Consider the following 14,654-nt stretch of genomic DNA (forward strand, 5'->3'; position numbering starts at 1 on the left):
GGGGGGCGGGGGCCGGGCCAAGTCTGCGGCGTGCCCGCGCCCGCGGGGACCCCGGGGGCACAGCCTGGAACTGAGTCCCCGCAGTGGGGCCGCTGTCACCCGCAGACCCGGAGCCCTGGGGCGTGCCGGGTGGGCAGGCCTTACCCACGGAATGAAACACGCCTCGACCGAAATGCCAGCACGCCGCCCCCTCCGCCCGCCCCACACCAGCGTGCAGCGGTCTTTTCAGATCGATGTGGGGGACCGAGGCTAGAAATGAATCTGTGCATCTACCACCGAAAAGAGTGTGTGTTTCTCAACACGGCTCTCGCTCCCCTGGCCTTCCCTTCCCTGGCCTTCCACGTCTCCTGTGTGAGAGACGTCAAGTAGGCTGGGAGGGTCATTCACTCTTACGTAAGAATTTAAAAGCAATGGGTTCCGTCGTCCTGCCAAACGCAGACCTCGCTGCCAGGGCGGAACTGGGTGAATCTGATTTATTCCGTTTGGTTCAACGGTTCAACAAGTGCTTATCGGGAGCTTACTGTGTGCCAGGCATTTTGAAGGATACAAAAGTATAAAATTCAGAGTTTAAATCTGGGGGACATATTTCGATGTTGCTTAAATGTGGAAATTCAATCATTCCTAAAGTTCACTGAAAGTTGAATTGGGGGCCTACTGTGTGCAGGGTGCTGTAAAGGGTACATGCAGACATGAATAAAGTTAGGCATCCTGTACCCCAGACTCTCATTCTGGGGGGGGGGATAGCACGGGAGTCAGGTATAATGCTACTGTGTGGGCAGGTGGTGAGAGAGAGGTTCAATTCTGTCTCCCAACAGGTGCCACGTTGTGGGCTTGCCTTTGAATAATGCTCCTCCTTACTCCTGTCTTGTTCCAGGGTCCACTAATTCGGCTCACCTCTGAAAGGCTTGTAGCATCTTCTTTCTTTTCCATTCCTACTAGCGAAAACCTACTTTATTCACCCATTCATCTATCCAACAAATGTGTCCCAAGAATCTACTATGTGACAGACACTGTTCTAGGCTCTTGGAATATAATGCTGAACAAAAGAAGCAAGATTAACAACCTCCCGGGGCTAACTGGCTAGTTCTGTGCCTTTCTCCTCACCTTCAGGCTACTCAGGCATTCTCTTAACTTCCTGGTTTTACCTTCTGTAATCTCCCCTATATTCAGCTTCCAGACTGATTTTTTCTTGTTTAAAATTGTATCCTTTGCAGGTGCCTGGGTGGCTCAGTCATTAAGCGTCTGCCTTTGGCTCAGGTCATGACCCCAGGGTCCTGGGATCGAGCCCCACATCGGGCTCCCTGCGCAGTGGGAAGCCTGCTTCTCCCTTTCCCACTCCCCCTGCTTGTGTTCCCTCTCTCACTGTGTCTCTCTCTGTCAAATAAATAACTAAAATCTTTTTAAAAAAATTGCATCCTTTGATCATGCATGCTATTCCATTGCTTAAAAAAAAAAACAAAAACCCTTCTGATAATCTAGTACCCTATTTAATATTACCTTCCCTGTTCCTGAAGTGCTTCACATCATCCAGAACCTTTTCACAAGCAAGATTCCATCCCCATGCTAAGCCATTGTTCTGTAGTTTTCATCAGTGTGCATTATAGAGGGTTGAATTGTGCCTCCCAAAGATACGTTCAAGCCCTAACCTCTAGTATCTGTGAATATGACCTTATTTGGAAACAGGGCTTTGCAGGCATAATCAAGTTAAAATGAGGTCATACTGGGATAAGCCTTAAATCCAATGGCTGATATCTTTATAAGAGAAAGAACCAGGAGATTTGGAACCCCACACACAGAGAAGATGACCATGTGAAGATGGAGGCAGAGATCAGAGTGATGGGATCCAGAAGCCAAGAAATGCCATGAATTTCCAGTAGCTCTGAGAACGTAGAAAGAGGCAAGGAAGGATTCTTTCCTAGAGTCTTCAGAGGGAGCATAGCTCTTCCAACACCTTGATTTTGGACTTGTAGCCTCCAAAACTATGACAGAACAAATTTCTGTTGTATTAAACCACACAGTTTGTGGTAATTTGTTACAGCAGCCCTAAGAAACTAATAGAGGGATTAGTGTTTCTTTCCCTCTCCCCCACCAACCCTCTCATTTTATGTGCTTCCTCCTCTCATCTTAATTCTCTGCCATATCATGAAAGCCTTGAATGCCTGACTAAGAAGTTTCAACTCCAGGGGTGCCTGGGTGGCTTAGTCAGTTAAGCGTCTGCCTTTGGTTCAGGTCATGATCCCAGGGTCCCAGGATCGAGCCCCATTTGGGCTCCCTGCTCAGCGGGGAGTCTGCTTCTCTCTCTGCCCCTCCCCCTACTCCTGCTCTCTCTCTCAAATAAAATCTTGATTAAAAAAAGTTTCAACTCTATTTTTTTAAGATTTTATTTATTATTTATTTATTTATTTATTTATTTATTTATTTATTTATTTGACAGAGAGAGAGACAGCAAGAGAGGGAACACGAGCAGGGGGAGTGGGAGAGGGAGAAGCAGGCTTCCCGCTGAGCAGGGAGCCCACTGTGGGGCTCAATCCCAGGACCCTGGGATCATGACCTGAGCCGAAGGCAGATGCTTAATGACTGAGCCACCCAGGTGCCCCTCAACTCTATTCTAAAGGCAGTGGGAATTGACTGAAGGTTTTTGGTTTGGAAGCTGGGGACTGACAGGTTCAGAGCATCCTGGGGAATGACTCAGAGGGCTGATGCAGTCATCTCGATGACAAGTGGTGATGGCTAGAACAGGAGGAACAGATGCAGGGCGTATTGTCGAGAGTGGAATGAATGGCTTAGCAATCAGTGGGAGGTGAGGACTGGGGGAGGCAGAAGGCTAGTTGGTGACTAGGTCTAGAAAAATGATGGCCCACAACCCACCACAAATGGATGAGAAGAAGTCTTGAGGCAAGAGGGGGAATGATTAACAAGGTGCTGCTACTTAAACAGCTCTCAGTGGCTCTTTGCTGAGTGGTCCTTCCTTCTGCTTTCCTTTCCCAACCTTCTCCAACTTTAAACGTCCATTTCAGTCCTTGCCTCTTCTAAGAAGGGTTTACTAAACATTTATTCTTCAAAACAGTCTAGCCTTAATTCGCTTGGAATCATATCTTTTTAAAGTGAGAAAGTGCCTTTTTGGAGTCTTCTAGACCCTTCTACAACATCCCCCAAAGTGGCCATCCCTCTGCTTGAGTATGTTTGGTGGCAGAGTGCTAATTGCTGGGTGACTCTATTCCAACGTTATATCGTTAGAGAAGATCTCCATGAAGAATCAAATTTGCCTCTCTGTAAATCCCAACTGTTGACATGAGTGCTGTCTCCTAGAGCTTCACTCTCGAAGTCAAACTCCTCTCGTACATGACAGCCCCTCAGATACTTGAAGGCAGCTCTCACGTCTGTGTCAAGACTTCTGGTCCTCGGAAAGTGCTGTTGTGGTTATTGCTTTTGTATAACACCCCCCCCCCCATCTAGCAACTTGAAACAATTTGAGAAGGGCTTACCTGGGCAGTTCTGGCTCTGGTTCTATCACAAGATTGCAGTCAGATGGTAGCTAGAGCGGGAACCATGAGGGGGTTGGAACAGCTGGAACAGGCCAGGCTTTTCTCTGACTCTAAGTAGTCTCAAGGCTCTGTCTCCATATGGTCTTTCTGCATGGGTAGGCTTGAGCTTGCTCACAGCATGGTGGCTAGGTTCCAAGAGTGAGCATTTCAAGAGTTCCAGCACATGCTCTATCAGCTCTTATATGACCTTACCTTAGAAGTCCCCTGGTGTCACTTCTGCCAGAGTCACACAGCCCTCCCAAATCCAAGGTGAGGACTATCGTTCCCTTATCTCAATGGGGGAAATGTCAAAGTTAATATTTTAAGAAGGTCATGTAAGGTGGGTGATATTTGCAGCCCTTTATGGAAAATGCAATCTGCCTAGTAACACCTTCTCTCAACTGTCCTCCTGGCCTTCCTCCTCTGAAAGTGTGTTGGAATAAAGTAAGGTTTAGGATTAAGACGGGCTGTGTTTGAATCTTCTCTCATTTACATGTAGCTTGGAACAAGTTTTTTTTTTTAAAGATTTTATTTATTTATTTGAGAGAGAGAATGAGAGATAGAGAGCACGAGAGGGAAGAGGGTCACAGGGAGAAGCAGACTCCCCGCCGAGCAGGGAGCCCGATGTGGGACTTGATCCTGGGACTCCAGGATCATGACCTGAGCCGAAGGCAGTCGCTTAACCAACTGAGTCACTCAGATGCCCCTGGAACAAGTTGTTTAACCCCCACTAATCTTCAATGGGTTGCATAATGGGGAATCTGAACTTCTACCACACAGGATGTAGTGGATGCCTTTTTGAGTAAATGCCTGGCATGCAATGTTCTACATTTCCAGTTCCTTCTCCCCCTATGCTTCACCTTTGGCTCCTAGGCTTCAGCTTCCATGTTTGTACTATATAACCCCACCTGCCTGGTAGAGTTCATTGGACCAGTATTCCTGGCTATTCCTGCCACAAACTGAGTCTATCAGGTTCTTCCCCCTGCAAATCTGGGCTTTGAGTTCCAAGCGTTGTGACTGAGGGTGTGACCTTTGGAATCAGACTGTCTGGTTTGAATTCCGAACCTTCCCTTTCTGAGCAAGAAAATCTGTACTAACTTTTTTGGGCCTCAGTTTCCTTATTTGTAAAATAGGATGATGGTGATTGATGATAGGAAAAGTACCTACTTCATAGGGTCGTTATGAAGATAAAATGAGTTAATACCTGTGACGTTCTCATCACAGCATTGTGAATGGAGGTTGGCACCTCCCAGCAGTCAACCTGAGGGCTGCAGAGTGCTGTATTTTTCATAGTTACAAGAGGACCAGAACGCTGCTCTGAAGAAGAATAATCCTGAAGCCATTGTGCAGGACACTTAGGGAACAGAGACCCTTGGGGTTTCTAAAACCTTCTAGGCTCTATCCAGGCTGAGCTACATTCCTGCTCCTAGATCCTACAGTGAGGGTAGAATTAACCTGGGAAAGGCACCCATGTGACTGAGAAGACAAGAAGATGCTCAATGAACACTAGCCAGTCCATTCTGTCAGCATGGAGAATGTCAATAAATTACATAAAATATTGCAGACATCCCCCTCCCATCCATAAGTCCCTTCATTAGGGGAATATTTACAGTTGGACACACAGATGATAAGCATGTCAAAGAAAGAAAGGCAGCTTAGCGCGAGGAGTGAAACCATGCACTTCTGGGTCAAGCAACCCAGGTTCAAATCCCAGCTCTGCCGCTTGCAAGCTGTGTGATCTTATTCCAGTCATTTCTCCTGTCTCTGCTTCCATTGCCTCATCTCTAAATGGTGATGATGATGGCGCTTACCTATTGTGCAGGGTACCCTTAGGGCAGGGTCTGAACAGGGTAAGGGTAAAATAAGCATCAGGTCTTGCTGTTACCATTACCATCACTATTATTTATAGATCAGGACTCCCCCAGCCTAGGTTACTCAATATTACTCAGTAGATGTGACCCTACCACATTCCCTAAGTGTCTGGGGTTTCACAGTATGAAATGAAAAGCGGTCCTTAGAACAGTCCCCAACAGGGTAAGCCCTCAACATCAGTGCCCATCAGCCCTCCTGGGAGTCCCTCAAAAGTACCAATTACCCACTCGAGGCCACAGAGGGAACCTGTTTTCCTGCCACAATTGGTTCTTCAGGCTAGAAAATGATGGGGTGAGAGCTTTCGCAGGGTTCTTCCACAGGAAGAAGTTCCCAAAGGTCTGTAAGGGAGATTGTGGGAACCCCAAACTTAGATATTTGGCAGGAAGAAACCCAAGTGGTTATCCATCTAACAAGAGTCATAAACTACACCAGGGATTTCAACTGGTTGGACTTCTTAAAAGAATCTGGAACTTTCTAAGGCACCTATGCTTGGTGTTTTTCTTATTCCTGCCTATGTAGTTGAAGAAAGCAACAAAAAAGGATAATAAAAGCATGCAGGTGCTTTTCTTCGGCAACGTCAAAAAAAGTTCTGAGAGCCTTACAGACAATGTCCCACTTGGAAGTCAGGAAAAAGCAGCTTAGGGCTCAGAAGGCAGTTTGTTGAGGTCATGACCCTGCTGCGGAGAAGTAAAGGCTCATTGGAGAGCTGGCTTAGCCGGAGAAGAACCCTGGATTGGGGCTGAGCTATGGAAAGGGTGGAGCTTCCCTGACAGCACAACCTGGCCCAGATGCTCTTTTCGACCATCTCTACAATCCCCAAAGACTAGCTTAGCTAACTAATACAGCTGTTGTGTGCCCCAGTATATGCACTGGGTGCATATTTTAGAGCATGAGTCGGGGCAGGGTCAGAGGGAGAGGGAGAGGGAGAGGGAGAAGCAGACTTGCCACTGAGCAGGGAGCCTGATGTGGGACTTGATCCCAGGACCCTGGGATCATGACCTGAGCCAAAGGCAGATGCTTCATTGACTGATCCACCCAGGTGCCCCTGTATGCATATACTCTTTGTTAGGAGGAGCTTGTTGATAGCGCTTTACTTTAGAAACTGGAAATGCCATGGGTTCTGAAGAACTGGTAGACACCCGATAACAAATATACCAGGGACTCTGGAAACATCTGATGTATTCCAGTTGGAAGTGGGCTACTGGGCTGATGGGAAAACTGCTCATGGCTCAGGTCTACAGAGGGTCAAAGAGTAATGATGGAGCAAATACTTAAATAAGAAGCTTTATATAAATCTTGTTTAACAACTGTATCTGTCAGCCTAGGCTAAGTGGCATCATGGTGACCAACAAACTTCAAATCTTAGTGGCTTATAAGAACAGGGCTTTATGTCCCACTTATGTGACCTGTCCATCACAGTCTGGTGGTGATTCTGCAGCTATCATTTGCATTCTGCGTTCTAGGCTGATGAAAGAGTCCCTAGCCAGGACAATGCCAGATCTGTGACAGAAGGAAAGGAAAAGGGGCGCCTGGGTGGCTCAGCCATTAAGCGTCTGCCTTCGGCTCAGGTCATGATCCCAGGGTCCTGGGATCGAGCCCCACATCAGGCTCCCTGCTCTGTGGGAAGCCTGCTCTCCCTCTCCCACTCCCCTTGCTTGTGTTCCCTCTCTTGCTGTGTCTCTCTCTGTCAAATAAATAAAATCTTAAAAAAAAAAAAAAGAAGAAGGAAAGGAAAAGGTGGCCAACCGCACAAAGGCTCTTCAAACTTTGGTTCAGAAACGGCATATAACACTTCTCAATTCTCATCGGACAAAGCAAGTCACATGGTCTAGCCTCACATCAGTGCCACAGGAAGGCGTAATTCTCCCCCAGGAAAGGTGTTGTGTTGTCATATAATAAATATGTATTTTGATGTCCATCCATGGTTCCTGGCTCACAGCTCATAATTACCTAAGTGATTAGAGCATAGGAGCATCTTTCCTTACAATATAGGGGTTTTTGTCCTTCGTTCCTGAAATAGCTCCAGAGCATTAACAGTGAGTTGAGGTGATTTTTGAAAAGCCACAGGATGTGACTGGTTGCCAGGGGAACCAACCATGTGATTGGATTGGAACTTTCAGCTCCACTTCCTCTCACTGCTAACTTGGGGGGAGGAGAGAGGGGCTGGAGGTTGAATCAATCACCAATGGCCAATGATTTATTCAATCATGCCTACACAGTGAAGCCTCCATTTAAAAAAATTAAAAGGACGGGGTTTAGGAAGCTTCTGGATTGGTGAACACGTGGAGGTCCCAGGAGGTTCGTACACCAGAGAGAGCATGGATGCTCCACACCTTTTCCCACATACCTTGCCCTATGCATCTCTTCCATCTGACCGTTCCTAAGTTGTATAATCAATCAGCAATCTAGTAAGCCCAGTTGACCCTTGAACAATGGGTCAAGTAGGGGTGCTAGACCCCCTGCCTAGTCAAATATTCACATATAACTTTTGACTCCCCAAAAAACTTAATTATTAATAGCCACTGCTGACCAGAGCCTTACTGATAACACATATAGTGATTAATACATATTTTGTATATGTGTTATATATTGTATTCTTACAATAAAGTAAGCTAGAGAAAAGAAAATGTTATTGAGAAAATCATAAGGAAGAGAAAACACATTTACAGTCTTGTACTGTATTTATCGAAAAAAATCCACATATAAGTGGACCCATGCAATTCACAACTGTGTTGTTCAAGGGTCAAATGTAGGGGCGCCTGGGTGGCTCAGTGGGTTAAGCATCTGCCTTTGGCTCAGGTCATGATCCTGGGATCCTGGGATTGAGCCCTGCGTCGTTGGCTTCCTGCTGAGCAGGGAGCCTGCTTCTCCCTCTCCCTCTGCCCCTCCCCCCCAGTCATGCTTTCTCTCTCTCTCCCAAATAAATAAAATCTAAAAAAAAAAAAAAAAACTTCAAGTGTAAACTGCTTTCCCGAGTTCTATGAGCTGCTCAAGCAAATGATGGAATGGAGGAGCGAATCACGGGAACACTGGACTTGTGACTGGTGTCTGAGGTGGTGGAGGGCAGTCTTTTTTTTTTAAGATTTTATTTATTCATTTGAGATAGAGTGAGTGAGCATGAGCAGGGGCAGAGAGAGAGGGAGAAGCAGACTCCCCTACTGAGCAGGGAGCCCGATATAGGGCTGATCCCAGGACCCCAGGATCATGACCTGAGCCAAAGGCAGATGCTTAACTGACTGAGCCACCCAGGTGCCCCTGGAGGGCAGTCTTGTAGGACTGAGCCCTTACCTGTGCCATCTGACATGAACTCCAGATGGATAGTGTCAAAATTGAGTTGAATTGTAAGATATCCAATTGGTGTGCCTTGGAAAGTGAAGAATTACCTGGTGAGGAGAAAGCCCTCCACATATTTGGAGTACAAAAATATTCAGTGAATAGTCAGTAGACAGAAAATACAGTGAATTTTTTCCTCTAGTGAAGGGCTCCAAGCCATCTGCCACAATAACATTGATATTTTGCCATAGTTAATAGCAGTACACATTTATTAAACACTACTTACCAAGCACAATTCTATTATTTAATCCTCACAATAACCCTATTATATTATTAAAAATAATAATTTTTACACTATTACTATTACCCTTCACTATACTGATCAATAAAAAATAAAGTTTAGGTAACTGTTCAAGGTCACACGCCTTGGGATTTGAAAGCACATACAAATTAGAACACGCATGTGAATGGTTTTTCTAAAGGTGATAATGGGTTTGCCCTGATTCATCTATATTTTTTTGACATAAAAGAGAAGTAGTATAAATAACAGTGTTGGAATTATGCTTCACAGTTTAAAGAATAAAGTAGCTTCCACAGAAGAGTCACAGAAGCCTATAGTAGATAAAAGAGAAAATCATTTTTTTTTTCGTGGCAGTGGTCTAGGATGCAGGGGGTAGAATCTGCGGAGAATGTTGGGCTCACTGTGCAGAGTAGGAAAAACAGACTTTGGTGTCAGACTGAGTGTGGTCTGTTTTCCACTTCTGGAACTTACTTGCTGTGTTTACGTTGTATATTCAAGCAGGAAAGCTTGCATGTAAAGTGGCTACATAATATCGGTTTCACGGGGTTGTTGTGAGGCTGAAATGAGATAATGTGTGTAGTGTGCCTGGCTTAGTGACCGGCATATACAAAAGAAACGTTCAGGGGCGCCGGGGTGGCACAGTCGGTTAGGTGTCCAACTCTTGATTTTGGCTCAGGTCATGGTCTCGGGGTCATGAGATTGAGTTCCGTGCTCATCAGGGAGTCTGCTTGAGGATTCTCTCTCTCCCTCTCCCTCTGCCCCCCCCCAAGATAAATAAATACAATCTCCAAAGCATTCAGCCAATGGTAACTGTGATTGTTACTACACCTGCTGCTGCTGTTATCGAGGGAAGGCTAGGGGTGTGAAATGACTATTTGGGAACATGCAGTCTAGGTGGAGTGCAGGACAGCAGGAACACGGGGGCAGGAGAACAGTGGAAGCTACTGGGGCAATGTGTGCTAGAGAGTCCGCCCTGGGAGAAATCAGCTGGTGAAAATGACCTGGGAATGGACTGTGCAAACTCTACATTTCTACTTGAAATAGATGAGCAGGAACAATAGTGAGGAAGAGAGGGGTTGGGAGACATAGCAGTTGGAAGTCTTTATGTATATACTTCAGGTCAGATTGGGGGAACCCTCCTGCCTTGCCCTCTTCTGAGCAGGACCCATAGCTGATCAGAATAGAATCTGAGGTCTCTCTCTCTCTCTTTAAAGATTTACTTATTTATTTGAGAGAAAGAAAGAGAAAATGCAAGCTGGGTGAGGGGCAGAGAGAGAGGGAGAGAGAGAACTTCAAGCAGACTCCCCGCTGAGCGCACAGCCCCACGTGGGGCTTGATCTCATGACCCTGAGATCATGACCTGGGCCAAAATCAAGAGTCAGACACTCAACTGATTGAGCCACCCAGGGGGGCCCCCGAGGTCTCTCTTGATGCACAGACCCATAACTCACCCACATAAGCACAGTGACCTAGCCAAGGGTCCCAAACCTGACTGAACATTCTTGGAAACAGGGATTCCTGAGTCTTCTCTCACACAGAGATTCAGGAGGTCAGGGCGGGACTGATTCTGGAAGAACACATGCCTGGACTGGCATTTAGGAATGGCTTGGCCATAGCTTGGCAAGTCCCACAGGCTGCAGCCCACAGTGTGAGGGTAAAGGGATTATCCCGGCTGTTGTAGAGCCTTAGTTCCCCAACGTGGGCTCAGGAATGACTTGGAACTAGCCAAACCCAAAACAAACAAAACGAGGTGAGAAGCCCAAAACAAAACATCGGCCTTCCCCAAGGAATCTAACCCTCTGCAAAGACTTCAGGTTGGAAGTCGTGTGGGTAAGTATAGGGGAACCAGAGCACTTTGGTTTTAATCCTATAGAGATCACTGATAGAAAATGGAGAAGCTCCCCCACCGCTGCCCCACTCACTAATGAATCCACTCATTTATGAAATGCTTACTGACCAGCTGGTACAGGAAGTCCTTGTGGGAATTGCTGGGGATTCGGAAACAGATATCATCTCTGCCGGGGACTCAGACACAAGGGGCTCCAGGCAAGGGCGGAAGAATAGCCAGAAGTCTTCTAAAGTGGGCCACGCTCTCTCATGGCTGTGTGAACCGGTTGGGTGGGAGACAGCAATTTCCATCCTGAGGGAGGCTTCGCACTCAAGAGGACATTTGAGCTGGATCCTAATGGCTCAGGGGTAGTAAGCCAAGCCGGGAAGAGAATATCTTAATCAGAAGTCATTGGGCTGCAAGAAACTCAAACGGCAGCAAAAAGAGGAGCGTGTTGGAAGAACAGGTCTCTTTGGGGATGTAGGTACCACAGGTCTCAGGAAGGGCTGTAGCCAGAGTCTGGAAAGTCAAGAATTCAAATTACTGCCTCAGTTCCCTTTAGCCCTGTGGTCTTTCATCTCTCTCTGTTTAATTCAGTCTTCTCTCTTTCTAGACGAGCTTTGTGCACATAATGAAAAATGACCAGCTTCGACACTTTGTGTATGGCCTTCTTTTCTACTTCCCAATGACAGCTAACCACACCGAACTGCAAGTAATAGCTTGTCTTCTAAGTAAATTTGGGTCCAGTTAAAGTCAGAGTGTGTGTGTGTGTGTGTGTGTGTGTGTGTGTGTGTGTGTGTGTTGGGGGAGGGGCTACCGATAGAGACAGAGGAAACACAAGTGTTGATGGACTGATGGAAAGGCTTAACTGGGCAGACGTTCAACTGGGTGTGCAAGGTGGGAATGGGTGGCCAGCAGAGTGGAGGAGGGAGAGGACGGAATCGTGAAGTAGGGGGTTGGGGGTCCATGGCACTGAGCGGAGAGGGAGGCTAAGAATGGAACTTCAAGTTTTCTGGTCCCGTGTGTGGTGGGATTGGTAGTTAACTTCCCCATTCCCACCATGATTTCTCTGCTGCTGTGGTTCCACCAGAAGGGGTTTTTTTCTTTCATTTGGCAGAAAAATAGACACTGATTTTATCTTTCTACCACGTTTAAGTTTATTTATTTATTTAAGTAATCCCCATACCCGATGGGCAGCTCAAACTCACAGCCCTGACCCACATCAAGAGCAGCCTGCTCTTCCAACGGAGCCAGGCAGGCACCCCCTCTACATCGTGTTTAAGTGTGAAATCGTTCAGTCACATTCCTGTACCTATGATCCTGCCTGCCGTTTCTCTTCTAGATGTGACCCACATCTAATCAACCACTGAAAGCAGCCTAAGTAGGAAGGAGGAGCTTCTGGAACAAATGTGGAGGGGATCAAGTCGAGGCTGTTGCATACCTCTGCACACTCTGCAAGTGTTGGTTGTCAGGGTTGGGGGGGCGGTTCCAGGAAGGGGGTGTGTGACGGAAGCAGAGTCTATGTCACATAAAGAAATGGTCTGGAAAACCTGGAATGGTGGGTGGAGATCCTCTTGAACTGTCTTGTCACCTCTGGGTCATAAGCAAAATGTTCCGTCCCAGAGGTGGTAGAAGGTCCCAGAAGGAGATGGAAGGAACGGATGAATGCCTCAAGGGGAAGTCTGGGTCCGGAATACCTGTCTTAAGTGCTGTGCGTATTTCTACTTTCTCCAGGCCACTTTGGCTAACCCACTGCCCTAGCCTGCTTCCTTCTGCAGAGACACTTGTCTGTTTCTTGGCTTGTGGCCTCAATAGGTTATGACACCCTCACATGTTTCACATATGAGATAGTGTAGAGAATGTATAAAATCTTCAGCCTTTTTCTCCCTTTTCCTATTCCTCAGAAGCAGCCACGTTTAACCTTACATACTAGCTGTGACCTTGGGCAAATTACATAACTTCCCTATGTCTTCATCTCCAAAGTGTTGCCAATAATAACACTACTTCATAGGGTTATTGTCAGAATTAAATGAGGTAATTCACGTAAAGTGACTGGCATTATGCCTTCACATAGTAAGAATTCGGTAAGTGTTAGCTCTCATTATCATGGGGCATCATAATCCATTGGTTTGATTGTCTCCCTCCCGGACTATGAACTCCTGCAGGAATTAGAGTCTGTAACGTGATGGGCACATCAAAGGAACTCAGTAAAAGGAAGTTATTTGTATTGTTGTTGTTGTTGTCAAAGATGGTAGAAAACTTGCCTTGCTCATCTGAATATCGGCGGGCCTGTGGCACAGAACCCAACACCTAGTATCTTTTCAGTTGGAGATCCCTTGGATGAATGAATTGAATAGTTGGGTCTCTGTTCTTTCTTATCTTATTTTATTTTATTTATTTATTTGAGAGAGAGAGTGAGCACGAGCAGGGGGAGGGACAGAGGGAGACAGAGAAGCAGACTCTCTGCTGAGCAGGGAGCTTGACAGGGGGCTCGATCCCAGGACACTGAGATCATGACCTGAGCTGAAGGCAGATGCCCCAGGTCTCTGTTCTTTTCACAATAATCAGCATGGAAGGAAATGCACTGATTATTGTGATGTTTCTAAATTTTTTTCCCTTCAGAGCCTGTGGCGCATTCTTGTGAGCATTTTCGACATTGGCAGGTCATCACTCATTCATCACCTAGTCCTGGGATTTTCAAGCTCAAAGGGATCTTAGGGATCATTTAATCCAATCACTTTGCCTTAGACGGATAAATTGGCACCTTAGACATGAGACTAATGTCACACAGTCGGGCACTAACAAAGCCAGCAAGATGGGCTTGATTTTCATAAACAGCTTAAAGTCACTTGTAGTTAAGTCTGGAGATAAAATGGATGAATCAGCTGGGAAATACTGGTTGGTTTCCAAATTGAGGTCTGAGTGAACATAAACTAGGGTTGGCTGCCTTGCTCTCATGGGAGTGAAGGCAATTCCAAGAGAAGCGTCCCCAAAGTGCCAAGATGTCATCACTGGCATGTCTTAGCTGGCTTTGAAGGGGAGCGTGTGAACAGCTCCACCCCTGGCAGCTCCCTGGATGTTAGCCCCTGGCTAGGTCACAGGTTTGTCATTAAACACTCCCTTCCTGTGAAGTTGCAGACCTGGAGAGCCTAAACGTCTTCCCTGACCTCAATTCCAGATGTTGTTCAGGGCCTCTGCCCAGTGCTCTGCCCACCCCTTCTAACTTGATGCTTTGGAGACTTTCATCAAGCCAGATTCCTCCTCTAAACCACAGAGCGCAAAAAATAATTCGATTGTTTTCTCATTTCTCCCAAAGTCGGTACCTAACTAGCCCATCTCTAGATGCCTAGCAGAGAAGTTAATTCAGTGCACACAGTGAATGCCTTGGGGCCTTGGGGCTTAATTCTCTGTTGAGCGTCTCTGTAATTCTTGATCCATCTTTGCTTCATGCCATCAAAGACACAAGTCCATTCTGTAGTCCCAATGCTGATATCCCCGGCCTTATTTGGATGTTCATTTGAAACAATGCTCTTGTCAATAAACAAACAGTGATATGTTTTTTAAAGGCTTTTTGTTGTTGTTTATCTCTTTTTGGGAGTTGTTTATTTCTTTCTGTGTGTGCGAACGGGGGCACGGGGGTGAGGCAGAGGGAGAGGGAGAGAGAGAATCTTAAGCAGGCTCCATGCCCAGCATAGAGCCCGAGGTGGGGCTCGATCTCATGACACTGAGATCATGACCTGAGCCAAAATCAAAAGTCAGATGCTTAATGGACTGAGCCACCCAGGCGCCCCGATATATGTTTTTTTTTTTTAAGTTTTCTTTTAGTCACTTTAATATCAAGACAGACAACTAGTGA

This window comes from Callorhinus ursinus, unplaced genomic scaffold (genome assembly GCF_003265705.2).
Source record: "Callorhinus ursinus isolate GAN/ISIS: 27379988/994484 unplaced genomic scaffold, GSC_fseal_2.0 scaffold26, whole genome shotgun sequence".
Classification (NCBI taxonomy): Eukaryota; Metazoa; Chordata; class Mammalia; order Carnivora; family Otariidae; genus Callorhinus; species Callorhinus ursinus.